The sequence below is a fragment of the Delphinus delphis genome, chromosome 2, assembly GCF_949987515.2.
Source record: "Delphinus delphis chromosome 2, mDelDel1.2, whole genome shotgun sequence".
Classification (NCBI taxonomy): domain Eukaryota; kingdom Metazoa; phylum Chordata; class Mammalia; order Artiodactyla; family Delphinidae; genus Delphinus; species Delphinus delphis.
In genome coordinates this window covers 148,245,140-148,272,868 of record NC_082684.1, presented here as the reverse complement: position 1 = coordinate 148,272,868, position 27,729 = coordinate 148,245,140, and the positions used below count along the sequence as shown (strand labels likewise).

Genomic DNA, 27,729 nt, shown 5'->3' with positions numbered 1-27,729 from the left:
TTCCAAAAATAATGATAAAATAAAGCACATCATATTATATCTTTTCATGTTACAAAAGTTAAACACTGCAGTCTACAAAGAAGAGACAAAAACAAGACACGTTTGTTTGGGGCCTGTCAAGATTTCAAACCCCAAAGGGTCTGTGTTTGACAATACAGCCTCTCCTTCCCAAGGGAAAGGCTTGTTTTCTCTGTGGCTTTTAGCATTTGCCACACACGTGAAACTGGAAGGACTCCTGAGGGAGGAGAAAAATCTCATTTTAGAGCTTTGGTACAAAGCCCCTTCGTGGAACAGGGCAGAGTGTTTTTGCATTCTAAATTCTGGCTTTTCTTGAATTCCCTGTAAAGGCAGACTAGCTCTTTTGTTTAGATTTTAAACATATAGCCCGCCTGGTAAAATTACAAGCTCTGAGAGTCTGGCTGCCTCATTTAATTTGTGGTGTCAGGGGAAACAATCCCCAGTGAAAATATTAAACACCAGACTATTATTTACCAGTGATGCTGGCTCTGAGCCTAATCTTCAGGTGTCTCCAAAAACTATTTTTTTCAAGAAAGATCTTCCTTGTTTAGATCTGATGAAAAATCTCCATGCCTGACCAGATGCTTTGTGTTTGTCAACATTCCTGACTGCGTCTGTAAAGTACAAAATGACATCACAGACCAGGCTTCCTTATCTGAATCCAAGGACCTGGTGCCCTTGGCTGGGACCCACAGGCATTGGGGTCACACCTATGGCAACACAAAGTATTTTAAAATGACACCTGTCTGAGAGCTTATAAGGCATATTTGTAAGAAATAAATGCATTTGACCAGGAACAATACTATTGTTGATTCAAACAAGATGGTTTAGTTGTCTTTTTTCTTTTTTTTTTTGATGGGGAGTTATAAATCTTACAGACATTAAAGCAGAGGTATTTTTGAAGGAGGTGGCCATATAATTAATTGTGGACAAAATGACCATCTTGAAGGGAGGGTCTTTGATTGTGAGGGAAAAAAAAAAAAAAACACCAAAAGCAAAAGCATAAGATTTGGAATAGCAAGCCCTGGATTTGAATAATGGCTACATGACTGTATGATCCCAGAGAAACCACATTACTCCTGAGACCTCAGTTTTCTCAGTGATAAAGTGGGAATCATTTTTTTGTGTTTTATTCTATGGATCAAAATAAAATGACATGATGTATTTCAAAGTGTTCTATGAATATTAAAGTGGTAAGATATTACTATTATTATTATTACTACTAAAACTATTGGGAGAAGAAGGAAAGAATGGAGAGAAAAAAATATAAACATTTGTTGTATCCGGTGTTCCATAATAGATATTATGCTATCCATTAAGAATATGAGGACACATGATACAGTCCTTGACCTGAACGAGCATGCCTGGTAGGGGAAATTGCCTTGTAAAAATATAATTGCAAGGCAGTGTGGTAGATAGAATAATAGAGATAGATACTAGATCCCAGAACGGAACCAAAAATGAATTGAGTAGTTAGGTTTGAGTGAGTCTAGAAGGACTTTCAAAGGAAAGAGACACTTAATCCTTTGAAGCTTGAAGGATTAGTGGGAGTTTCCTCCTACCTCCTGTGGGGATGAGGGTATTCCAGAGAGATGGGCGTTGGAGGAATGAAAGAGCAGGTCAGGTTCAGGATCTGCTATGCCTGGAGCTCTGCTTCTATGTGGGGTAAACAGAGTGAGCTGAGGCCAGACAGGGAAGCAGGTGGCAGGTTATGGAGGGTCACTTTCCCTCAGGAAGCCCTTTCCTCTAGAGAAGGGCTTTAAGCAGGTAAGTGGCATCCATTTATTTAAGCTACTATTTCTATTGCATTTTCTGTGTGCTAGGCATTGTTCTAAGAGCTTTATACATGTTTATTTCATCTTCATCACAATCAACTGAAGTAGATATTATTTTTATTCCCATTTAACTTCTGAGGAGAGTGAGGCAAAGACAGGATAAATTACATTCCCAAGATGACATGGCTAGTAAGTGATGGAACCAGGATTCAACCCAGCTTCTGACTTCCACAGAGTTAACCACTCCAGTACGCTGCCACTCAGGATTAGTTCCCTGTTTTAGAAAGATCACCCTTGGTCCTGGGCAGGGGATGGTTTGGGGAGGAGGTGAGGCTATAGGCAGGGAGACCAGAGGGGACAGAGATGTAAAAGTCAAGACAAGAAATGATGCATCAGTGAGGTAAGACAGAGGGAATGGATGGGTTCAAAGGATGTGTTTCGTGGTAGAACTGATAGTAATTGGTGTGGCTGATTGTGGAGTGTAAGGGAGAGAGAGTTAAGAATCTCAAGTTTCGGGGTAAGTGATGATTCCATTAACAAGATAGGAAAAACCTAGACTAAGAATGGGAGGAGAAATATAACTGACCGTGTGAATTTTGAAGCAGCTGTGGAATGTGCAGGTGGCCAGGTACGGACCACAGATGGTTATAGGGGCTGGAATTCAAAGGCAAGGTCTAAGTCTGAAATTTAGATTTAGGAGTCATCACAGAAGCTGTGAATATATATGTGAGTGCCCAGGGAAAGTTTAAATGGATCGCTACTGATCTGATCCAGCTTAGAGATGGAGATGTTTGAGTTTGCCTCTTTTGGCATGGAGTGAGAAGAGCAAAGGGTTTGGAACAGAACGCTAGGGAGAGCCAGCTCTCATGGTGTCTTCAAGAATGATAGAATGAGCAGAATCCTATCGGCGTATTCTGCCTGCAGTTAGTTGAAATTAGGCATATGTAACTGCTCAGAGTTTAACAACTGCAGAAATAATAGTTTATAAAAAGGAAGGGATAAATCATGTCTGCTTGCTGAACATTTTAGCGCAGCGATAGAATGTCTGACTATTCACAAGGAAAGTTGTCTTTAGACTCCCCTGGGAAGACACCGGATTATATCTGCTTTTAGCTCTGTTACGAGAGAGTGTCACTGTAGGCGCTTGCAGTTGGGATTTATAACATAGTGTGGTTTACAGTGAATGAGTTTCTCGGGGCAGGCTGAGGTGCATTACCAGAGGCACTGCTGCTTTCACAGAGTACTGGGAGGTCGAACTTAACTGTTTTATCCATTGTATGAGTAATCTTCACGTAAAAAAGATTTTTTATGTAGGTGGATTTCAGGAATAGGTCATGCCCTTTATGTTCTGTTTGGGAGGAGTCACACTGAAACTCAGCCTGGACAAAAAGGATGAGGATTACTTCATGGCAGGAGTCATTAATGACAAGGATCACACTCCATGTTTACCAGGAGGTTTTATTGAGAGTTTACAACATCGTGCCACATTATTTTGAAATGCCACTGAGTAAAAGGATGTTGCCAGAGACTTTCTGGATGAGTGTACCTACCCTAAGTAATATTAAAACATCTAATACTGACATTTAGAATGACAGAGGAAGAAACCATTTCTGATTAGAAAAATTTAAATATTTAGATATATACTTAACTGTGTAATGGAGCAGCTTAAACCCAAATGATTCTTTCAGGTGCATGTAGTGGGGACAGACTACGTTAAATGGGGGCTTTGCTCTCCTTGTACTGACTACTCAAGAATTATAAGAATTTTAAGAGTAAAAGTTCTATGCATTTGAGTATGTCAAGTACAGTACATTTGATTGTAAACAATTTAAAGACAGACTGTCTCCGTTATAATAACTGTTAGGTTATCTGACATCATACCCATTGGAAAGTTTTAGAAACCAGCATTTTCCAACTGTAGCTCTTCATTCTAAAAACTGGTTTCAACACTACAGCGAAAGGAAACAGGGTAGAATTTCTATGAGAAATGTATCAAAAAAAAAAAAAATGAGAGGCTAATGGTGACATAGAAGGGGAGGAGTGTAATGTTATTTGTTTTAATTATCTATTACTATAAAACAAGCCACCCAAGATATAGAGGCTTAAAACATTAATAGTTTTATCAATATTTCTTACCATTCTGTGGGTTGGCTGGTGATCCTTCTGCTCCAGCTAGGGTTACTCCATTGGCTGCATTCAGCTGGCAAATGGGCTGGGCTAGAATATCCAAGACTACCTCTCTCACATGTCTGGGGCCTTGAAGGTGACTGTCAGCTGGGCTACTTCTGTTCTCCAAGGTTTTATATGACCTCTTTTTCCACTTAGTGCCTTATCGTCCAAGGTTTCTCCACATGAACACTCTTCCCAGCAGGAGAGTATGGGCTTCCTTATAACATGGCAGTCGAGTCCCAAGAGAGCAAAAGTGGATGCTATCGGTCATCTTAATGGCTAGGCTCTGAACTCACACATGTCCCTGCCATTGCATTCTATTGGTCAAAGTAAATCACAAGGTCAGCCCAAATTCAGAGGGAGGGGAAATAACCTCGACCTCTTGATGAGAGGAGCAGCCTGTTGCTAGAAGGATGGGTGGAATTGTTGGTGGCCATTTCTGGAGACAACCACATCATTAAAAATACATTTTCTGGGAAGAGGGCCACTGCGGTTCCTTCCAGGGCAGTGGTGAACTAAATGTCTAGAATACTGATACTAAAAAAGAACTGTATTGGCTCATCTGTACTGGGAAAAAATTGCTTCTCTGTAGACTTGGTTGGATTTTATCTGTATCTTTGCCTTCTGAACTCAAACACTATATTTATTACCTGGCAGAACGGATATAATGGATAGATTTTAAATTGTACTCTAATTTCTTCCTTTGCCAATTACTGAGGAAATGCTGAATGTTAGGTCAGTGCTGGGAAACATTTGAACAATGCAAACACAGCTGCTGCCCTTGTGCATTTTACTTCTGAGATCTTACGATACTTTTTCAGTGTTAAGATTTCTCAAGCAATGAACTGAAAGTAAAATTTAAACCCAAATAAAATTATTGTCAACCTCTGCAGAGAACACTTTGTCATGGTGAATGAAAAATACTATCTAGTTATTGTTTCATGGGTTTTTCCTAAATTGAATGTGCCTGATTGGAAAGGGCACTTAATCAAGAGGTTTCCCGGGGAAAGAACCAGCAGGTGACAACTGTCTAATGCCATTTGATGACAATGACTTCTGCTTAAGTGAGATGAGCTTTCCATGTCAGGCAAGAAGTTATTTTTTTTCTTTTGTTTATTAATCATAACCTGTGTATTACAAAGTATATGCATGTGTGTGTGTAAATTGTCTTTGATGCCTTGTTCTTAATCATATACGCTTTCCCGTGTGACTCAAGGTGAGGGGTTGATTTACAGGGCACTCAACTTCTGGCTTATGTGTCTAGCCTAAGCTTTAAAACACATTGTTAAGACAAATAAACCAAGGTATACACGTGGGTGAGTTTTGTGGAAGATTTTGGGATTCTTCTCCTAGGAAGGATGAAATCAACTGAGTTGTGTTTTGATAAAAACTATTTCCTATTTTGCTAATAGGAAGTATGCCTCATGTCACATCTGGCATGTACCCTACAAGTAGAGTCAGGTCCCTGGCATTATGATGTTGTCATTGATTCATGTAGTGGAATAAGGTCATTTACTAAAATGGAGATGATCAACTTGATCATTTGTTAACATCTGGCCCAACATCAGTATCAGTGTTTTTAACCATCCACAGCATACACCTCATGATGCTCTTAATTTACCGTATACTAAGTGCTGAATTAACAATGCTGACCTCAGTTAAATGGCAGACAAAATTGCTTCATGTTGAGAATACTATTCATAGATACTCTGTTCTACATTGTAGTCTGTGTCTATAATTCTGTGATGTTAAAATTAATGCAATTTGTCTAACTGCAGGTGCTCAATAAAGACTTGACAATGTTAATAGGAGGAGGAACAAGGGAGTGTTGTTTACCCAAGACAATTAGATCACTTGTCTTCATGAGACTCTTCCTCACCTGGACTGCCATGACTTCTATCTCTGCTCATACTGTTCCTAGCAATCTAATAAGCTTTTCTTCTGGGTGGCTTTTTCTGTCTTTTCTTCCTACCACTTTCCTTTAAATATTGGAGTTCCCTTAGCTTCTGTCCTTCAACTTCTTTTCTTTTCTTTCTTTTTTCTTTTTTTGATTTCACTCTGTGGGTACTCTTCTGAGGATAAGCTGGTAACTCCCATGTATATTGATCATCAGGTTAGATCCCTTTTCAGAACTTTAAAACCCAGATATCCAACTGTATCCTAAACATTTCCATCCAATTGTTAGAGAAGAGTCTCACAATTAAACATGTCAAAAGTTCACACTCATTAGCTTTCCCACCAAACCTTCTCTGTTCCCATGCCCTAATGCGCATGACTGGTGCTGACATTCACTTAGTCATCCAAGTCCAATGACACCCGTGGGAATCATTCCAGATGCACCCTGTTCCTCATCTCTTCTATCTCATAAGTGGCTGAACCCTGTTAATAATTTTTCTGTAAAATTCTCCAATAGCAGTTCCTTCCTTCCTCACCAACTCTAAAGCTACTGCCACCGTTCAGATCCTCATTGTCTCAGCCTGGACAATTATAATAACAACCTAACTCTTCTCCTTGCCTCTAATCTCTAGTCCACACTGTCCCATACTCCCCTACCATGAAGACTTCATAATGCAAAAATCTCATTACTTTATGGCCCTGCTTAATACTTTAATAGCTGTTGTCTCCAAACATTGTAGATAATGTACCTCATCAGTAAAGAAAAAACTTAAACATATGTTCCTAACATATGTATATTTATTCACTTATAAAATACCACCATGTATTACTACATAAATATATTTCATTATAAAACATATACACAAATAGAAATTAAGCATCAGATTAAAATAAATATAAACACATTCTAATTTTACTTCCCATGCTCCAGCACTGGGTATAATAGCACTGGTGGTGGATACATCCCAGAAGTACACCTCTGAGCTATTGGATAGTTCCAAAAAATTTTTTTTAAACTTCTTTATTGAAGTATAGTCGATTTACAACATTACGTTAGTTTCAGGTGTATAGCACAGTGATTCTTTTTCAGATTCTTTTCCATTATAGGTCATTACAAGAAATTGAGTATAGTTCCCTGTGCTATACAGAAGGTCCTTGTTTATCTATTTTATATATAGTAGTGTGTATCTTTTAATCCCAAACTCCTAATTTATCCCTCCCCCACCTTTCCACTTTGGTAACAATAAGTTTGCTTTCTATGTCTCTGGGTCTACTTCTGTCTTGTAAATAACTTCATTTGTATCATTTTTTTTTTTAGATCCCACATATAAGCAGCATCATATGCTATTTGTCTTTTCTGTTTGGCTTACTTCAAAAAGAATGAAATAATGCCATTTGCAGCAACATGGATGGACCTAGAGATTATCATGTTAAGTGAAGTAAATTCCAAAGTCTGTAGTAAGTCTTACATGGTCTGGTTTCTCTCTGCTCCTCCAGCCATTTGCCTTAACACACTCGGCACACTGTGCGTTAGTCATGCTGAACCCCTGCATCTCCCTGACAGCACCATACCATTGCATGCCTCTGTGCCTTTGCTCCCTCTGCTATCCCAGCTTGGATTACCTTTCCCAGCCTTGTCTACTTGGTGGCCGTTTATTGAACGTTCATGGCACATATCCTAAATCTTTTCATCATTGAAGTCTTTCCTGCAATTTTACCGAACAATATTCTGTACAGAACTTCTGCAAGAAGATCTACACAATCTCACTGCACTTGCTTGTATCTATAATTGTCTACTGATACATGACCTTACACTCTTTTATAACAGAGCTCTTTTATCTGTTGACCTAAAACAAATAGACTGCGAGTTATTTCTCTAGCAAAAATGGGTTTGTTTGGGCTCAGCAAAGAATTGTAATTCAGGGTCTGCAGTGATGGTGAGCTATGTACAAGTCCCTACACAACAAGGAGAAGAGAACTCTTTTCAAAAGGGGAAAGGAAGTTGGGAGGGCTAGAGTAAACAAAGAGTCCATTGGAGGAATTGAGAGTTCAAAGTATAGTAGCTTTTCATTGGCTAAGTTGTGGCAGTCTCTCATTGGTGGAGCTCTTGCCAAGCAAGAGGAGGAAATCTTTCTTCTTCCTGTTGGACTCTGCTATTGTTTAAGGGCATGAGAGTCCATACACTTCTGGCCTCCTGACTATTTTAATTGAGGTTTCTGATTATTAATTTTTACATTTCCCACTTTTGATCAAGATCTTTCTCTGAAAGCATCTCTGATCAAGAATTAGGTTTTCTGGTTTCAATGACTTTTTGTCCTTCAATGGCAGAAGGAACTTTCCTGGGCATAATGTCCCACATTCGAGGGAAAGTGTGCAGGTTGAAACCTATTGAGGTCACATTTGAGTAACAAGGAGGGCTGGGGGGGAGAGCTCTTAGGCAGTTTTTATCTAAAGTCCATATGTTAACAAGATTATAGACCCTGGAGATCATTTGAAACATTATGTGACCATCAAAGGTTTGGCAATAAACTTCCAATAGGCCTGGTCTGGATATCTTGGGAAAACTGTCTGATCAGATGTCATCTGCTTCAATTCTGGGAAATCTTCACTTTCAGGTCACTGGACGACATGCAGGTCCAGTCAGGGTTCTTTCTTTAGCTGTGTCACATGAATCCAAGGCTCTATTCCCTTGAGTTTGGCGGCACGAGGGTTGGTTAGGGACCTTTCCAGCGACGTTGAAGAGAGTCTTTCTGGGGGTGTCTTTTTCAACAAAGTCTCCAGTTTGCAAAATGCGATGCTCAAGGTCTACATCTCTCAAGAACACACTGTGAAAAGATTGCTCTACCAAAGCATGGTTGTTTTAAATAAAGGTAATTAGGCCTTTGCAATATTGAACTATCTCTTTGTTTATTAGTTGGGGGTCAAAAGAGGCAGGAGCCAAGTACATTGGGTGTTCTGTAACTATTTCAAAGGATGAGAGTTTATGAGTTCCAAAAGAGGCAGATCTGAGATTCAGAGAGATCAATGGCAATGCTTTTGGCCAAGGTAATTGGAGGGCTTCTACAAATTTTGCCAGTTGAGCCTTAATAATGCCATTAGTGTGTTTGACCAAACCAGAGGATTGAGGGTGGTAAGCACAGTGAAAGTGTTTTAAAACCGGCCAGAGAATTCAGACTTGTCAAAGTACCTGACCAGTAAAATGAGGTCCTTGATCACTATGATGTTTGAGAGGAATTTCCCAAGTAGAGATACTCTTTTCCACAGAGGAGGCAGTATCCTGTCTGCCAGGGAAGGCTTCTGTCCAGTGAGAAAACGTACAGATCATGACTAAAACATATTTATATTCATGAGATGGAGAAAATTGTATGAAATCCATTTGCCAGAACTTGAATTGTCCATTAGACAGTTTTAAACGTCTGGGAGCAGGGTTCCCTGGATCGTGTTTCGAGTAAGTGGGACAAGTGAGGTAGGCATGTTTTCTTGCCTTGTTAATATTTGTTTTCCCATCAGTATTGATTAATGATGCTATCATTTTATCAATAAACCAGTTGTTTAATGCATGTACAGTGATTAGGAGTGGGAATGTTGGAGTCTCCAGTAAGACTGGGTTGTTAGTTGGTCCAAACCAGAGCTTTCTCTTTTTATCAAAACAACTGTTGAATTTCCAGTCTTATTCTTCATTTTCTGAAACTAATTGTTGGGCTTCCCTAGCCAGTTTTTCTAAGTTATCATTTGGGGAAATATCCCATGGACCATGACAGAGGTTTGACTGCTTTTGGTTCCTTTAAGGGCAGCATTCCTTGCAGAAATGTCTTGACTAAAGTTATTATATATAATAAGTTTTGAAATTGGGTTGATTGATGCCTCCAACTTTATTCTTCTTTTTCAAAATTGTTTTAGGTATTCTAGCTCCTGTGCTCTTCTTCTATACACATTTTAGAATAATCTGATCTATATAAAAAATTCTTGCTGGAATTTTGATAGCAATTGTATTAAAACTGAGCATCAATTTGGGGGGAATTGGCATCTCTACTGTGCTGCATCTTCTGATCTATGAACATTGCATATTACTCCATTTATTTAGATGTCCATTGATTTGTTATATCAGTGTTTTGTAGTCTTCAGCATAAAGTTTAATACATGTTTTTTGGATTTACACCTAAGTATTAAAGTTTTTGAGCAACTATAAATGGTATTATATTTTTAAAATTTGATATCCTCTATACATTACTAGTATATAGAAACATTGTTTTTGTTTTTGGTTTTTTTTTGCGGTATGTGGGCCTCTTACCGCTGTGGCCTCTTCCGTTGCGGAGCACAGGCTCCGGATGCGCAGGCTCAGCGGCCATGGCTCACGGGGCCCAGCCGCTCCGCGGCATGTGGGATCTTCCGGACCGGGGCACGAACCCGTGTCCCCTGCATCAGCAGGCGGACTCCCAACCACTGCGCCACCAGGGAAGCCCCAGAAACATTGTTTTTTATAGAAAACTGATTTTTGTGTATTCTGCAACCTTGTTTAATTCACTTATTAGTTCTATTAGGTGCTTTTTTTGGTAGAGCCCTTGAGATTTTCTACATAGACGATCATATCCTTTGTGAATAGGGACAGTTTATTTTTTTTCCTGTAAATCTGTACGTCTTTGAATTACTTTTTTTTTTTTTTTTTGGTCTTATTCCACTGGTTACAAGTTCTAGCACCATGTTGAATAAGAATAGTGAAAGCAAATATTTTTGCCTAGTTCCCAATCATAAGGGAAGAGCAGCCAGTCTTTCACCATTAAGTATATTGTTTGCTGTACATGTTTTTAGATGGTCTTTATCAGGGTGAGGAAGTTCCCCCTCTATTTCTACTTTTCTGAATTTTTATTATGAATGAATGTTAAATTTTGTCAAATGCTTTTTTTTTTGCATCTACTGATATGATATGTGATTTTTTTTCCCTTAGGCTGTTAATATAGTGGATCACATTGGTTAATTTTCAAATTCTGAACCAGCCTTGCACCCCTGAAATAAATACTAGTAGGTCAGTGCATATAATTATTTTTACATACTGCTGAATTCTGTTTGTCTATATTTTGTTACTTTTACATCTAAATTCCTGAGGAATATTGGTTTCTAGTTTTCTTTTTGGTACTCTCTGTCTAATTTTGGTATCAAGGTAATCTTAGCTTTGTAAAGTGATTTGAGAAGGATTTACTGGTAGAAATTACATAGAATTGGTGCTAATTCTTCTTTAAAGGTGTGGCAAAATTCTCCAGTGAAACCATATTAAGTTTTTGGGAAAATTAACTTTTTTTTATAAGTTTCTTATTAATAAATTTAATTTCTTTAATAGTACAGGGGTATTAAAATAGTTTATTTCATATTCAAAGAGTTGTGGTAGTTTGTGTTTTTTGAGGAAGTGGTATATTATATCAAAGCTGTCAAATTTATGGTGAAAAGTTTTTCAGAGTATACCCTAATTATTCTTTTAATGTCTATAGAGTCTGTAGTAATATCCTCTGTTTCATTCTTAATGTTGGTAATTTGTGTCTTCCTTTTTTCTTTTTCTGTCTTGCTAGAGGTTCGTAAGTTTTGTTGATATTTCCAAAGACCAAGCACTTCATTTCACTGATTTTCTCCATTGCTTTTCTTTTTTCAATTTTATTGAGTTTTTGCTCTTATCTTTATTACTCCAGTCTTTCTGCTGACTTTGGGCTTACTTTGCTCTCCTTATTCTAGGTTCATGTGGTGGGAGCTTAGATTATTGATTTGAGACTTCTTTTTGATTGCATGCATTTAGTGCTTTAAATTTCTCTCAATCCTGCTTTAGCTGTTTCCTGCAAATTTTGATATTTTATATTTTCCCTTTTACTCAGTTCAGTGTACTTTTAAAATTTCCTTTGAGACTTCTTTGACACATTGACTAAATTGTGTTGTTTAGTCTCTAAGTGTTTGGAGATTTTCCTGTTATCTTTCTGTTATTGATTTCAAGTTTGATTTTATTGTAGATGGAAAATACATATATATGACTTTAGTTCTTTTAAATTCATTGAGATTTACTCTACAGCCATAATATAGCCAATTTTGGTGTATGTTCTGTGGATGCTTGAAAAGACTGTATTTTCTGCTGTTATTGGGATTGTTCCACAAACATCAATTAGGCTCTGTTAGTTGATGCTGTTGTTGAATTCTATTTTTTTTTTTGAATTCTATATATTTGCTAACTTTTTTGGCTACTTGCTTTATCTGTTGTTGGTGGAGGGTGGATTAAAGTCTACAACTAAAAATGAGTTTGTCTATTTCTACTTTCAATTCTATCAATTTTTACATGAAATATTTTGCAGAACCATATTTGGTATGCATATGTTTAGGATTGCTATGCCTTCTTGGTGAATTGACCCTTTTACCTTTGTGTAATGTCTCAGTGTCTGATAATTTTATTTGCTCAGAAGTTTACAGTCCTATGTGATATTAATATAGCCACTTCTACTTTCTTTTGATGAATGTTTACAGTTATTTTTATCTATCTTTTTACTTTCAACCTGCCTATGTTGTTATATTTGAAGTGAGTTTCTCATAGACAGCATATAATTAGTTCATATTTTTTAACCCACTCTGTCAACGTGTCTTTTAATTGGTACATTTAGATGATTTACAGTTAATTGTTTTATATTTAATATGAATGGCTTATTGTAAGATAACTTCAGTCTTCCTAATTGTTGTGTTTCTTAAAGCTCTTAGAAGAAAAAATAAATTTGTTATTTTATTATTTGGATGATTTAATTTGTTTGGCTCGATTTTTAAAAAGTCATGAGCACAGAACCTAGTAGGTTGTAATGAAAGTTCTAGCTAGTTATACTTAGATTATGAGCAAACAAATGGAAAAGGCACTCTTTTTTGTTTCTTATCTTTATAAATGTAGGTATAAAACTTGGTCTCAAGCTTATAGTGATCACTTCTGTGCAGTCAATCATCAACTATCCATATGCCCTGCTCTGGACTCTTTAATCTACGCTCTAATTAGTTCCAGGACTGTACATTGCCCCAGACTTGAAAAGTGAAAATGTGGAAAGGAGGTAGATAGAGGATTTTAGACTCTAAGCTCCATTAAGGCAGGGGCTGCATATTTTTTTTTCACCACTTTATACTTACGGCATAGTATTGTGTAGCCCATAAGAGACATTTGATTGATATTTGTCAAATGAGTGAATGAAAAAATGAAGTAGAACTGATTTATTAACCCTCAGCTCAGTAACAGTCCTCAGTTGTTAGAATATCCTTTCTTGCATCTTTTGTCTATACCCAATCCCCAGCCTCCAAGGCATATTTCAAAGACCAACTCCTTCACAATATTTTCTGAATCTTCTCCCTGCTGGAAGTAGCTAGTCTCTCCCTTTCCTGAAATCTTACAGTTCTTCATAATTCCACTGATCACTTGCTACTTCTTGTTGGAGATATTTATTCACATGCCTTATTATGATCTTGCAGCTTTCTTTATTTTCTAAAAAGGGCATCTATGTCTCTTTGATCTTGTCACCACAGCCCTTGATACAGTGTTTTGTATGCCTCAGAGACTCTCGTTGAATGCCTACTGCAGAAAATCGGGGCCACATGAGGTGGTTGTTGCTATTGTCTGGGACTTGTTCCGTGATGATAATGAGGGATTGTCAGGGTTAGAAAATGACCCTTCAGGTTTCACTGCAAAGAACAGATGGGCAGAAAATTATCTTGAACCAAAACTCATGTTTAGTATCACAGTGACTTTGTCTTCAGAATTATATCATGACATAAATTTTGGAAAGTGACAGCCAGTATCTTCTGAATAAAAAATTAGCTGTAGTTTTAACCTTGTCAGTGGGATTTTTTTGTTATGTAAATTCAGTAGTGAAAGTACCTGAATATATTCTAAAGCTAAATAAGAACTAAAAGTAACAAAAAGAGTAGGCTGAGGGTTCAGACCAAAACCAAAATCTTGACTTAAAAGTATTTTCCCTCTCAAAAACTACCCAGGTAAGATCTACCTAGACTTTCTAACATAATAAGTCTTATTTGCTTACTCTTTTCATTTTTAACTTTTTATTTATTTATTAATTATTTTTTTATATATACAGCAGGTTCTTACTATATTTTTAACTTTTTAAATTACCAGTTTCCTGAATGTTATTTTCTGAAGTTCTCATTTAAAGACAGGAAAAAGAAATGATACTGCTTTCAGAAGAAAGTGGCCTATTGAGAAACCTTTACCAAAGAAAGAGCCATCATAGGTACTAAAGACCAACAGAAGTAGACTTATTATACTCTAGCAATCTAGGGCCACAGTCCTTTTATTTCCTGGGGTCTTAAATTAAAAAAAAAAGAAGCAGGAGGACTGAAATGATTCTAGAAGGATATATAGGAATCAGGCAGGTAAAGAAATAGCCTTTCAAGGAGAGGAAATAGGGAGAGTAAAGCCACATAGCTGATACAGAGTATGATATTTAGAGACGCCTTAGGCTAAAGTCAGAGGCAGGGGAATGATAAGGAATGAGGCTAGCAAGATGAATTCAGAGCCTTAGATGTTGTGCTTAAAGATCTTGGAATTGATTCTTTATTAAACCATTAAAGGTATTGCCCATTAATCCGGTCATCACTATTTTTTTGTGCTAGGCGCTGTTCTCGGAATTGGGGATATAGGAGAGGGCAAGACAGTGTCTTCCCTACAGGCACTTAGACTCTGGTGAGGGGTACAAAGAAATGGATAGGCAATTAAAATATAATGAATACATTATCTTTGTCTGCATTGGGGAAGTTTAGCCCTTTTAATGGAGTTATGGATATTTTAGATTGCTCACACTCGGTTCAGTTTGGGGATGGCTACAGGCTGGCAATGTGAGATGCTTCCAGAAATAAGGTAAAATACCTTCTGCTACATAGCAGGTACTTGAATGTCCTAAATCCTAGGCTACTTCCTACTTGTTGAAAGGGAGATTGGCAGGTGTTTTTAAAAATTAGCGCCTGACTAAGAATTATTCATTGAGGTAACCCAGGAAATTCATACAAGTGTCTTCTGGTTTTGTCTGTGGCTTTTTTTTTTCATAGTAAGTTTTTATTTTTTAACATCTTTATTAGAGTATAATTGCTTTACAATGGTGTGTTAGTTTCTGCTTTATAACAAAGTGAATCAGTTATACATATACATATGTTCCCATATCTCTTCCCTCTTGCGTTTCCCTCCCTCCCACACTCCGTATCCCACCCCTCCAGGCGGTCACAAAGCATCGAGCTGATCTCCCTGTGCTAGGCGGCTGCTTCCCACTAGCTATCTACCTTACGTTTGGTAGTGTATATATGTCCATGCCTCTCTCTCGCTTTGTCACAGCTTCCCCTTCCCCTTCCCCATATCCTCAAGTCCATTCTCAAGTAGGTCTGTGTCTTTATTCCTGTGTTACCCCTAGGTTCCTCATGACATTTTTTTTCTTAAATTCCATATATATGTGTTAGCATACAGTATTTGTCTTTCTCTTTCTGACTTACTTCACTCTGTATGACAGACTCTAGGTCTATCCACCTCATTACAAACAGCTCAATTTCATTTCTTTTAATGGCTGAGTAATATTCCATTGTATATATGTGCCACATCTTCTTTATCCATTCATCCAATGATGGACACTTAGGTTGTTTCCATATCCGGGCTATTGTAAATAGAGCTGCAATGAACATTTTGGTACATGACTCTTTTTGAATTATGGTTTTCTCAGGGTATATGCTCAGTAGTGGGATTGCTGGGTCATATGGTAGTTCTATTTGTAGTTTTTTAAGGAAGCTGGATACTGTTCTCCACAGTGGCTGTATCAATTTACATTCCCACCAACAGTGCAAGAGGGTTTCCTTTTCTCCACACCCTCTCCAGCATTTATTGTTTCCAGATTTTTTGCTGATGGCCATTCTGATTGGTGTGAGATGATATCTCATTGTAGTTTTGACTTACATTTCTCTAATGATTAATGATGTTGAGCAGTCTTTCATGTGTTTGTTGGCAGTCTGTATATCTTCTTTGGAGAAATGTCTATTTAGGTCTTCTGCCCATTTTTGGATTGGGTTGTTTGTTTTTTTTTTGTTATTGAGCTGCATGAGCTGCTTATAAATTTTTGGAGATTAACCCTTTGTCAGTTCCTTCATTTGCAAATATTTTCTCCCCCATTCTGAGGGTTGTCTTTTGGTCTTGTTTATGGTTTCCTTTGCTGCACAAAAGCTTTGAAGTTTCATTAGGTCGCATTTGTTTATTTTTGTTTTTATTTCCATTTCTCTAGGAGGTGGGTCAAAAAGGATCTTGCTGTGATTTATGTCATAGAGCCTTCTGCCTATGTTTTCCTCTAAGAGTTTGATAGTTTCTGGCTTAACATTTAGGTCTTTAATCCATTTTGCACTTATTTTTGTGTATGGTGTTAGGGAGTGTTCTAATTTCATACTTTTACCTGTACCTGTCTAGTTTTCCCAGCGCCACTAATTGAAGAGGCTGTCTTTTCTCCACTGTATATTCCTGCCTCCTTTATCAAAGATAAGGTGACCATATGTGTGTGGGTTTATCTGTGGGCTTTCTATCCTGTTCCATTGATCTATCTTTCTGTTTTTGTGCCAGTGCCATACTGTCTCGATTACTGTAGCTTTTTAGTATAGTCTGAAGTCAGGGAGCCTGATTCCTCCAGCTCCGTTTTTCGTTCTAAAGATTGCTTTGGCTATTCGAGGTCTTTTGTGTTTCCATACAAATTGTGAAATTTTTTGTTCTAGTTCTGTGAAAAATGCCAGTGGTAGTTTGATAGGGATTGCATTGAATCTGTAGATTGCTTTGGGTCGTAGAGTCATTTTCACAATGTTGATTCTTCCAATTCAAGAACATGGTATATCTTTCCATCTATTTGTATCATCTTTAATTTCTTTCATTAGTGTCTTATAATTTTCTGCATATAGGTCTTTTGTCTCCTTAGGTAGGTTTATTCCTAGATATTTTATTCTTTTTGTTGCAATGGTAAATGGGAGTGTTTTCTTGATTTCACTTTCAGATTTTTCATCATTAGTGTATAGGAATGCCAGAGATTTCTGTGTATTAATTTTGTATCCTGCTACTTTATCAAATTCATTGATTAGCTCTAGTAGTTTTCTGGTAGCATCTTTAGGATTCTCTATGTATAGTATCATGTCATCTGCAGACATTGACAGCTTTACTTCTTCTTTTCTGATGGATTCCTTTTATTTCCTTTTCTTCTCTGATTGCCGTGGCTAAAACTTCCAAAGCTATGTTGAATAAGAGTGGTGAGAGTGGGCAACCTTGTCTTGTTCCTGATCTTGGTGGAAATGCTTTCAGTTTTTCACCATTGAGAATGATGTTGGCTGTGGGTTTGTCATATATGGCCTTTATTATGTTGAGAAAAGTTCCCTCTATGCCTACTTTCTGGAGGGTTTTTATCATAAATGGGTGTTGAATTTTGTCAGAAGCTTTCTCTGCATCTATTGAGATGATCATATGTTTTTTCTCCTTCAATTTGTTAATATGGTGTATCACGTTGATTGATTTGCATACATTGAAGAATCCTTGCATTCCTGGAATAAACCCCACTTGATCATGGTGTATGATCCGTTTAATATGCTGTTGGATTCTGTTTGCTAGTATTTTGTTGAGGATTTTTGCATCTATGTTCATCAGTGATATTGGCCTATAGTTTTCTTTCTTTGTGACACCCTTGTCTGGTTTTGGTATCAGGGTGATGGTGGCCTCATAGAATGAGTTTGGGAGTGTTCCTCCCTCTGCTATATTTTGGAAGAGTTTGAGAAGGATAGGTGTTAGCTCTTCTCTGAATGTTTGTTAGAATTAGCCTGTGAAGCCATCTGATCCTGGGCTTTTGTTTGTTGGAAGATTTTTAATCACAGTTTCATTTTCAGTGCTTGTTGTTGGTCTGTTCATATTTTCTATTTCTTCCTGATTCATCCTTGGCAGGTTGTGCATGTCTAAGAATTTGTCCATTTGTTACAGGTTGTCCATTTTATTGGCATTGAGTTGCTTGCAGTAATCTCTCATGATCTTTTGTATTTCTGCAGTGTCAGTTGTTACTTCTCCTTTTTCATTTCTAATTCTATTGATTTGAGTCTTCTCCCTTTTTTTCTTGATGAGTCTGGCTAATGGTTTATCAATTTTGTTTATCTTCTCAAAGAACCAGCTTTTAGTTTTATTGATCTTTGCTATCGTTTCCTTCATTTCTTTTTCATTTATTTCTGATTTGATTTTTATGATTTCTTTCCTTCTGTTAACTTTGGGGGTTTTTTTGTTCTTCTTTCTCTAATTTCTTTAGGTGCAAGGTTAGGTTGTTTATTTGAGATGTTTCCTGTTTCTTAAGGTAGGATTGTATTGCTATAAACTTCCCTCTCAGAACTGCTTTTGCTATCCCGTAGATTTTTGGTCGTTGTGTCTCCATTGTCATTTGTTTCTAGGTCGTTTTTGATTTCCTCTTTGATTTCTTCAGTGATCACTTTGTTATTAAGTAGTGTTTTATTTATCCTCCATGTGTTTGTATTTTTTACAGATCTTTTCCTGTAATTGATATCTAGTCCCATAGCATTGTGGTCGGAAAAGAAACTTGATACAATTTCAATTTTCTTAAATTTGCCAAGGCTTGATTTGTGACCCAAGATATGATCTATCCTGGAGAATGTTCCATGAGCACTTGAGAAAAATGTGTATTCTGGTTTTTTTTCGATGAAATGTTCTATAAATATCAATTAAGTCCATCTCGTTTAATGTATCATTTAAAGCTTGTGTTTCCTTATTTATTTTCATTTTGGATGATCTGTCCATTGGTGAAAGTGGGGTGTTAAAGTCCCCTACCATGATTGTGTTACTGTCATTTCCCCTTATGGCTGTTAGTATTTGCCTTATGTATTGAGGTGCTCCTATGTTGGGTGCATAAATATTTACAATTGTTATATCTTCTTCTTGGTTCAATCCCTTGATCATTATGTAGTGTCCTTCTTTGTCTCTTCTAATAGTCTTTATTTTAAAGTCTATTTTGTCTGATATGAGAATTGCTACTCCAGCTTTCTTTTGGTTTCCATTTGCATGAAATATCTTTTTCCATCCCCTTACTTTCAGTCTGCATGTGTCTCTAGGTCTGAGGTGGGTCTCTTGTAGACAGCATATATATGGGTCTTGTTTTTGTATCCATTCAGCCAATCTGTGTCTTTTGTTGGGAGCATTTAGTCTATTTACATTTAAGGTAATTATCGATATGTATGTTCCTATTACAATTTTCTTAATTGTTTTGGGTTCATTATTGTAGGTCTTTTCCTTCTCTTGTGTTTCTTGCCTAGAGAAGTTCCTTTAGCAGTTGTTGTAAAGCTGGTTTGGTGGTGCTGAACTCTCTCAGCTTTTGCTTGTCTGTAAAGGTTTTAATTTCTCCATCAAATCTGAATGAGATCCTTGCTGGGTAGAGTAATCTTGGTTGCAGGTTTTTCTCCTTCATCGCTTTAAATATGTCCTGCCAGTCCCTTCTGGCTTGCAGAGTTTCTGCTGAGAGATCAGCTGTTAACCTTATGGGGATTCGCTTGTGTGTTATTTGTTGTTTTTCCCTTGCTGCTTTTAATATGTTTTCTTTGTATTTAATTTTTGACAGTTTGATTAATATGTGTCTTGGCATATTTCTCCTTGGATTTATCCTGTATGGGACTCTGTGCTTCCTGGACTTGATTAACTATTTCCTTTCCCATATTAGGGAAGTTTTCAACCATAATCTCTTCAAATATTTTCTCAGTCCCTTTCTTTTTCTCTTCTTCTTCTGGAACCCCTATAATTCGAATGTTGGTGCATTTAATGTTGTCCCAGAGGTCTCTGAGACTGCCCTCAGTTCTTTTCATTCTTTTTTCTTTATTCTGCTCTGCAGTAGTTATTTCCACTATTTTATCTTCCAGGTCACTTAACCATTCTTCTGCCTCAGTTATTCTGCTATTGATCCCTTCTAGAGTATTTTTAATTTCATTTATTGTGTTGTTCATCATTGTTTTTTGCATCTTCAGTTCTTCTAGGTTCTTGTTAAATGTTTCTTGCATTTTGTCTATTCTCTTTCCAAGATTTTGGATCATCTTTACTCTCACTATTCTGAATTCTTTTTAAGGTAGACTGCCTATTTCCTCTTCATTTGTTAGGTCTGGTTGGTTTTTATCTTGCTCCTTCATCTGCTGTGTGTTTTTCTGTCTTCTCATTTTGCTTATCTTACTGTGTTTGGGGTCTCCTTTTTGCAGGCTGCAGGTTCGTAGTTCCTGTTGTTTTTGGTGTCTGTCCCCAGTGGCTAAGGTTGGTTCACTGGGTTGTGTACGCTTCCTGGTGGAGGGGACTAGTGCCTGTGTTCTGGTGGATGAGGCTGGATGTTGTCTTTCTGGTGGGCAGGTCCACGCCTGTTGGTGTGTTTTGGGGTGTCTGTTGATTTATTATGATTTTAGGCAGCCTCTCTGCTAATGGGTGGGGTTGTGTTCCTGTCTTGCTAGTTGTTTGGCATAGGATATCCAGCATTGTAGCTTGCTGGTCGTTGAGTGAAGCTGGGTGCTGGTGTTGAGATGGAGATCTCTGGGAGATTTTTGCCGTTTCATATTACGTGGAGGTGGGAGGTCTCTGGTGGACCAGTGTCCTGAAGTTGGCTCTCCCACCTCAGAGGCACAACACTGACTCCTGGCTGGAGCACCAAGAGCCTTTCATCCACACGGCTCAGAATAAAAGGGAGAAAAAGTAGAAAGAAAGAATTAGTAGAAGCAGAAAGAAAGAAAGAAAGAAAGGAGGGAGGGAGGGAGGGAGGAAGGAAGGAAAGAGGGAAGGAAGGAAAAAAGAAAGAAGATAAAGTAAAATAAGATAAAGTAAGATAAAATAAAGTTATTAAAATAAAAAAATTATTAGGAGAAAAAAATTAAAACAAAACAAAACAAAAACGGACGGATAGAACCCTAGGACAAATGGTGGAAGCAAAGCTATACAGACAAAATCTCACACAGAAGCATACACATACACACTCACAAAAAGAGTTAAAGGGGAAAAATCATAAATCTTGCTCTCAAAGTCCTTAATTTGGGATGATTCGTTGTCTATTCATGTATTCCACAGATGCAGGGTACATCAAGTTGATTGTGGAAATTTAATCTGCTGCTTCTGAGGCTGCTGGGAGAGATTTCCCTTTCTCTTTGTTCTCACAGCTCCCAGGGGCCCAGCTTTGGATTTGGCCCCGCCTCTGCGTGTAGGTCGCCAGAGGGTGTCTGTCCTTTCCTCAGACAGGACGGGGTTAAAGGAGCAGCTGATTCGGGGGCTCTGGCTCACTCAGGCCGGGGGGGAAGGGAGGGGCACGGAGTGTGGGGAGAGCCTGCGGCGGTAGAGGCTGGCGTGACGTTGCACCAGTCTGAGGCGCGCCGTGCGTTCTCCCCGGGGAGTTGTCCCTGTATCCCGGGACCCAGGCAGTGGCGGGCTGCACAGGCTCCCCACAAGGGGGGTGTGGATAGTGACCTGTGCTCGCACACAGGCTTCTTGGTGGCGGCAGCAGCAGCCTTAGCGTCTCATACCCCGATCTCTGGGGTCCGCGCCTTTTAGCTGCAGCTCGCGTCCGTCTCTGGAGCTCCTTTAAGCAGCGCTCTTAATCCCCTCTCCTCGCGCACCAGGAAACAAAGAGGGAAGAAAAAGTCTCTTGCCTCTTCGGCAGCTCCAGACTTTTCCCGGACTCCCTCCTGGCTAGCCGTGGCGCACTAACCCCCTGCAGGCTGTGTTCACGCCGCCATCCCCAGTCCTCTCCCGGCACTCTGACTGAAGCCCGAGCCTCAGCTCGCAGCCCCGCTCGCCCAGGCGGGTGATCAGACAAGCCTCTCGAGCTGGTGAGTGCTGGTCGGCACCGATCCTCTGTGCGGGTATCTCTCCGCTTTGCCCTCCGCACCCCTGTTGCTGCGCTCTCCTCCTTCGCTCCGAAGCTCCCCCCTCCGCCTCTCGCAGTCTCCGCCCACGAAGGGGCTTACTAGTGTGTGGAAACTTTTCCTCCTTCACAGCTTCCTCCCACTGGTGCAGGTCCCGTCCCTATTCTTTTGTCTCTGTGTATTCTTTTTTCTTTTGCCCTACCCAGGTACGTGGGGGGTTTCTTGCCTTTGGGGATGTCTGAGGTCTTCTGCCAGCGTTCAGTAGGTGTTCTATAGGAGTTGTTCCACGTGTAGATGTGTTTCTGATGTATTTGTGGGGAGGAAGGTGATCTCCGCGTCTTTCTCTTTTGCCATCTTCCCGGAAGCCCCCTTTTGTCTGTTTTAAGAGAAATAAGAAAGAAAGCTGCAAGTTATCAAAAGTAATTTGTGTAGAATAATTGTTCTTTTTTAAAAAAAATTAATTTATTTATTTATTTTTGGCTGCGTTGGGTCTTCATTGTGGTGCGCGGGCTTCTCACTGAGGTGGCTTCTCTTGTTGCGGAGCTCAGGCTCTAAGCCCGTGGGCTTTAGTAGTTGGGGTGCATGCACTTACTTGCTCCGCGGCACGTGGGATCTTCCCAGACCAGGGCTTGAAGCTGTGTCTCCTGCATTGGCAGGTGGATTCTTAACCATTGTGCCACCAAGGAAGTCCTAGAATAATTTCTTAAGGATTTGTTTAGTTAGAATCTGGAGTATTTCTTCATTTTCCCTTCTGTTTCCCCATAGCACCCTGTGTAGACCTCCATTAGTATTTCCTGAAGGACTGTAGTCCTCTGAGTACACATCTCAGGACTGGAGGACCATGAGCAACTCCAGAATCCTAAGCAGAGGACCCGGAATGTCAGAGAGAAGTTTCTCAAAGCATCCTGCAAGGACCACCGATGGGCTTGCAAAAATACAGATTCCTGGAGACCTGCTCCAGATGCACTGAATCAGATTTTATTAGGAGGCTTTCAGAATTTGCATTTAAAATACCATTCTCAAAAGATTCTTAGATACACTAAAGTCTGAGAAGCACTTAAGACAATAAACTGTTGGTTGTTGAACTGATACTCAAGAACTTATTCTTTTAGAGTGGAGAAGGTATCTTATAACAAATTCAAGTTTAACTAAAATTACATTTGACCTTAAAACTCTCCACTATCTGTTTTTGTTCTTTTCATATTTTTGGCACGCATATCCTCAACATCAGAAACACAAGCAATAAGAAGATATAAATGTCAGTACACAGAAGTGTATCTAGAAAAAACATCTGTGATGTTCTTACTTCAGTATATTCTATCAGTACACATAGTAGGAAAAAAATCCGTATTAACCCCAGTCAGGGAACTGAAAGTTATTTGTATGGTAAACCTAAAATATAAAGAAGGGGTGGAATAAAGATGATTAGGTATTGAGAGCCCACCATGTGGAACACACCTTTTAGTTATGAATTTGTGTTTCACAACAGCTATGTAAAGTAGACACATTTATTCCCATTTTACAGACCGGAAACTGAGACCTTGAGAGGTCAAGTAATTTGCCCAGAGAAGGTCTCTCTTTTTTTCCCTTTTTGTTAAATAAGTTATCATTTCCCCCCTTTCTTAAAATTCCTTTGCTTGTTTGAAGAAGTATCATCAACAACAAAGACAGAAACTAACAAAGATTTTTGCCTCTGTAGGATCTGATGTTTAGTAGCTACTTTGATGCTAACCTTTTCTGATAGAATTCTGCAGTACCCTAATTTTGTAGTAATTTCTCATCTTTGACAACAGAGGATAATAACTGGGGAAGCAAAGACTTCAACGGACACTCCAGGTTTTTGATATTTAATTGTGGACTGCACTCAGTAGGTCCACTTCTAACATCTGTCTGTATTGTAAAACATGGAGTGTTCCTGCAAGATGCTTCTGTAAGATAGGAAACCAATTTGAGAAAGTCACGTCTGATTCTGGATACGGGACCTAAGACACAGAAGCAGTGAGTGGCAGCCAGCGATCAGGCATTTTTCTCTCAGAGGAGACAGCAGCTCAGGGGTGGCTTGGGGCTACAACACTTTGTTATGCTTACGAAAGACATGTTTTTTGTTCCAAGTGGCTTTTAGGAAAGCAGCTAAGGCAACTGCATTTCCTTCATAAACATATTCCCCAAAGTTTTGTGTCTTTATGTAGCAACAGTTTTTGGTATATTGCAAAGAGAAATTTAATATAATAATCTGATGGAAAGAACCCTGGAGTTTTCTCTATTCTCTGATTCTCACTGTGAGGAGATTATGGGAAGATGATGCCTTTTCTTTGAATTTGTTTCCTAAACTGTAAGATATGAGCAGTAGACTGGATAATATGCATGGTCCCTTTTGTCAAACTTTCTTTAATTATTATTTATGTTTTTAACAAGTGTGAAAATCTCTACCTTTTTTCTTAAACCCAATTCAATTCAATAAACCTGCATTGATGGGTGACTTGGCATAAGAAATGCCTCCAGAGAGTTGATATACAAGCTGAATTGGAAGAACTAAATTCCATCTTGACTCATTTCAACATTTTACCCTAATTTCACATGTCTGTCTATTTTACCCTAATTTCACATGTCTTCCACATAGTGGATGCCCACTATGTGGGTTGACCATGTGTTCAGGTTGGCCAGGAACAGATATTCTGTTACAGATTAAATAAAACCCACTAATTAATGAGGTAACCCCTTTTCACTCTCAAAAAAGTATCTTGATCTGAGTGGCAAATTATATGGTCACCCTATTACTCACAACAACTTTGTGAAGTACAGTGTGTGTTACTCTCCTAATCTCACAGGTCAGGCCATGGTACCTGGTTTTGAGAGGTTAAGCTAGTGAGCGATGGAGCCAGGATGAAAATTCAGTTCTGATGCCAAAACTAATGTTTTTAACCACTACACTTTAAGGATACCTTTTCCCACTAAATGCTAGGAAAAATTACGTAAAATGTAAGACGGAAAAGGGTATCACGTCCTTTATTTTTATAAATATAAATAACCTTTACACCTAGGACATTTTTCCTAATGTTAAACTCAAATCCATCTTGTTGCAAGTTCAAGTGATTCCTTTGGCTCTGTCCCAGCAGAGCTACAGACCAGCTGGTCACAAGGATTTTATCTTTGTTCAAGGTGTATTTATCCTTAAGCCTCTGTAAAGGTAACACTTCGGCTGCAAAGAACAAAGGATAGAGGTTGCACAGTATGACATGCCCCTTTGGTTCACACATCTGCTATCGGACAGTGTGGGAGCTTGGGCAACGTTGAGCCTTGTAGTGGTGGGCTAAGATAATATTCTGAAGGCAAATGATACAGTAAATCATTCCTTGAGCTGTCATTGTTCTGAGAAGAGAAGAGGAATCTTTTCTAAGAAGTATTGATTCTGAAGACCTTGGACACATGGCCTGGAGAAGCATGGTCATTGCCCTAAAGTTGTGTAGATGTGAATTAAGGTGGGAATTTCATGAGATAGTTAAGAAGTAAAGGTGGTAATGGTCGTTAAGATGATGATGGTGTTACTGCTTAGGACAATATTATTATCTCAATTGTATGAAAAAGGGAATAGATTCATAAGTTAACGACTTGCTTTCCCAAAGTTACACAGAAATTAACAAGCTAGATCTTGAACTCAGGACTTCTAACTCTAAATCATTCTCCCATTCGTTCTCTCTTCCCTCATGATTCTCCCTCCCACTCATCAACTAATTTATATTATCAGTTATCAGAAAAAATGTAATGAGTACCAACCTTATGCTAGGACAGGAGTTTCAAATATTGATGCCTTTTTGAAACACCCTGGGATCTTTGAAAAATACTGATTCCTTCCTGGCTGCCAACCTAGACATTCTGATTCAGTTGCTGGGCTGTGACCTGGGCATCAGGATTTTAAAAAGCTTCCCAGATGATTCTAATATGTAACCAAATCAGGAATCCACTGTGCTAGGCACTTAGTTAGCATCTAGGAATTAAAGATGACCTAAAGCACTGTGATAACATAGGGGATTCAAGGCCTCTCCTTCTTACTCCAAGTTTACAGAGAAACCATTAAAGCACAGGGACCCGTGCTGTTCATAGCTTTCAGGGCAGGCATAATAAAACATTGCAAAATTTTACAGTCTCTTAAAATGTCTGATTTTTTTTTGGAGAGGTTTGGTAAAGAACATAGCAAAACGAAAATAAGATTGCTGGAGTGCCTTGTATTTATGTGAAGTGCAAAATGTGAAATATATGTCACTTCTGTGTTCAAAACATTAAGTAAAATAGTAGATGTGAATAAACTGTTACTGAATTAGCACCTCACAACAGCTGCTCTCAGTGGGTAATTTAGGCTTCTTTTTATATCGTGGTTCAGACTTTGATGTGATGAGAGAATTTTGAAATGCACTTTGAGCATTCTTTTTTCCCTCAGATTCACACGGTTAGATGATCAGAGATCACATTTTATTTCTCTGTGGAAAACCTCCGTTAATTTGATGCAAAGCAGGCAGTCTTGAATCCCGAGGGAAATGAGAAATTGATGGCTTTCTTTCTAAGAGCATGGCAGGTAGGCGGGGAGTTAGGCTGTGCCACAGGCGGCTGCTGTGTGATACTGTAGGGGTTTCCCCTTAGGAGGGCCCCAAAAGTCAAGTCACATTAGCAATGAGTCTCCTGCTTCTGTCCAACTCAACCCTAAGGAAACTTTAGACTCAGGGATATTTCTGGAATAGCAAAATTGTGGCATTGTCCAAGAATATTACAGGACAAGCAGAATAAAGATTCTCCTTTTTGGACTAGGCTAAAGCTTGAACAAATTTGCTCCAAAAATGGATGCATTACAAATTGGGGGCAGTTGCCCTGTGTCAGGGACTGGCGGCAATGACTCAGAGGCAGAGTAGATATTTAGATATGATCTACCTGTCCCATAACAATTGTTAACACTTGCCGACACATTAGATTTTCATTTTGCTTGTGCTTTCTGGTTTCCCGCTACTTGACCTCTAAGACATCTAGTGATGATAGGTTTCCTCATCACAAATCTCCCCTTGCTCTTATATCCCCTAGAAGCAATGTCAGAACAGAATCCAGAGTTTCTTGTCAGTGAGCTGGTAAACAGACACGTGCCATGACTCTGGAGAGGTGCACCACCGCCAGGTCACTACGCACGGCTCTGGCTCTGAGCTTTGAATGGAAGGAGCTGCAGGGCAGCGCAGCTCTTCTCATCCCTTACCATCATCTCCTTTCTCATTCATCATTTCCTACCCATCCTTTAAAGAGCCTGAATTTCTCATAGGGATGGGTTGTAGGAGGAATAACTACTATGTGCCTGTCAGTTTTACATATGCCATCTCATTTATCTAAATCACCTGTCAGAAGCTATTACCATCAGCCAAAGACCAAGTCAGATGTTTCTCTGCCCGTTCTCAAAGCATGCTTCACTTTCTAAATCTATGCTGATACAGTGTTTTGTCTATTGGTCTCACTAAACTATGTGCTTCTTGAGGGTAGAGGCAATGTTTCTCTTTGAACTATTGCTACTTAGCATAGTAATTTCACATAATAGGGGTTTGGATAGGTATAGGTCTATTTTAAATTAGTGACTGATAGTTGCAAAGGCAGTTTTTTTTTTTTTTTTTTTGCGGTACGCGAGCCTCTCACTGTTGTGGCCTCTCCCGTTGCGGAGCACAGGCTCCGGACGCGCAGGCTCAGCGGCCATGGCTCACGGGCCTAGCCGCTCTGCGGCATGTGGGATCTTCCCGGACTGGGGCACGAACCCATGTCCCCTGCATCGGCAGGCAGACTCTCAACCACTGCGCCACCAGGGAAGCCCGGCAGTATTTTTTTTTATACAGCAGGTTCTTATTAGTTATCCATTTTATACACATCGTTGTATACATGTCAATCCCAATCTCCCAATTCATCACACCGCTACCACTACCCCCGCCGCTTTCCCCCCTTGGTGTCCATATGTTTATTCTCT

The 27,729-nt window shown here is 38.9% G+C and overlaps 1 long non-coding RNA gene across 1 annotated transcript in view; it reads left to right on the top strand.

Moving 5' to 3' along the window:
* Window positions 1–27,729, top strand: part of LOC132420986 (uncharacterized) — a 69,848-nt gene that overhangs the window by 7,591 nt on the left and 34,528 nt on the right. The gene's annotated exons all lie outside the window — the stretch shown is intronic.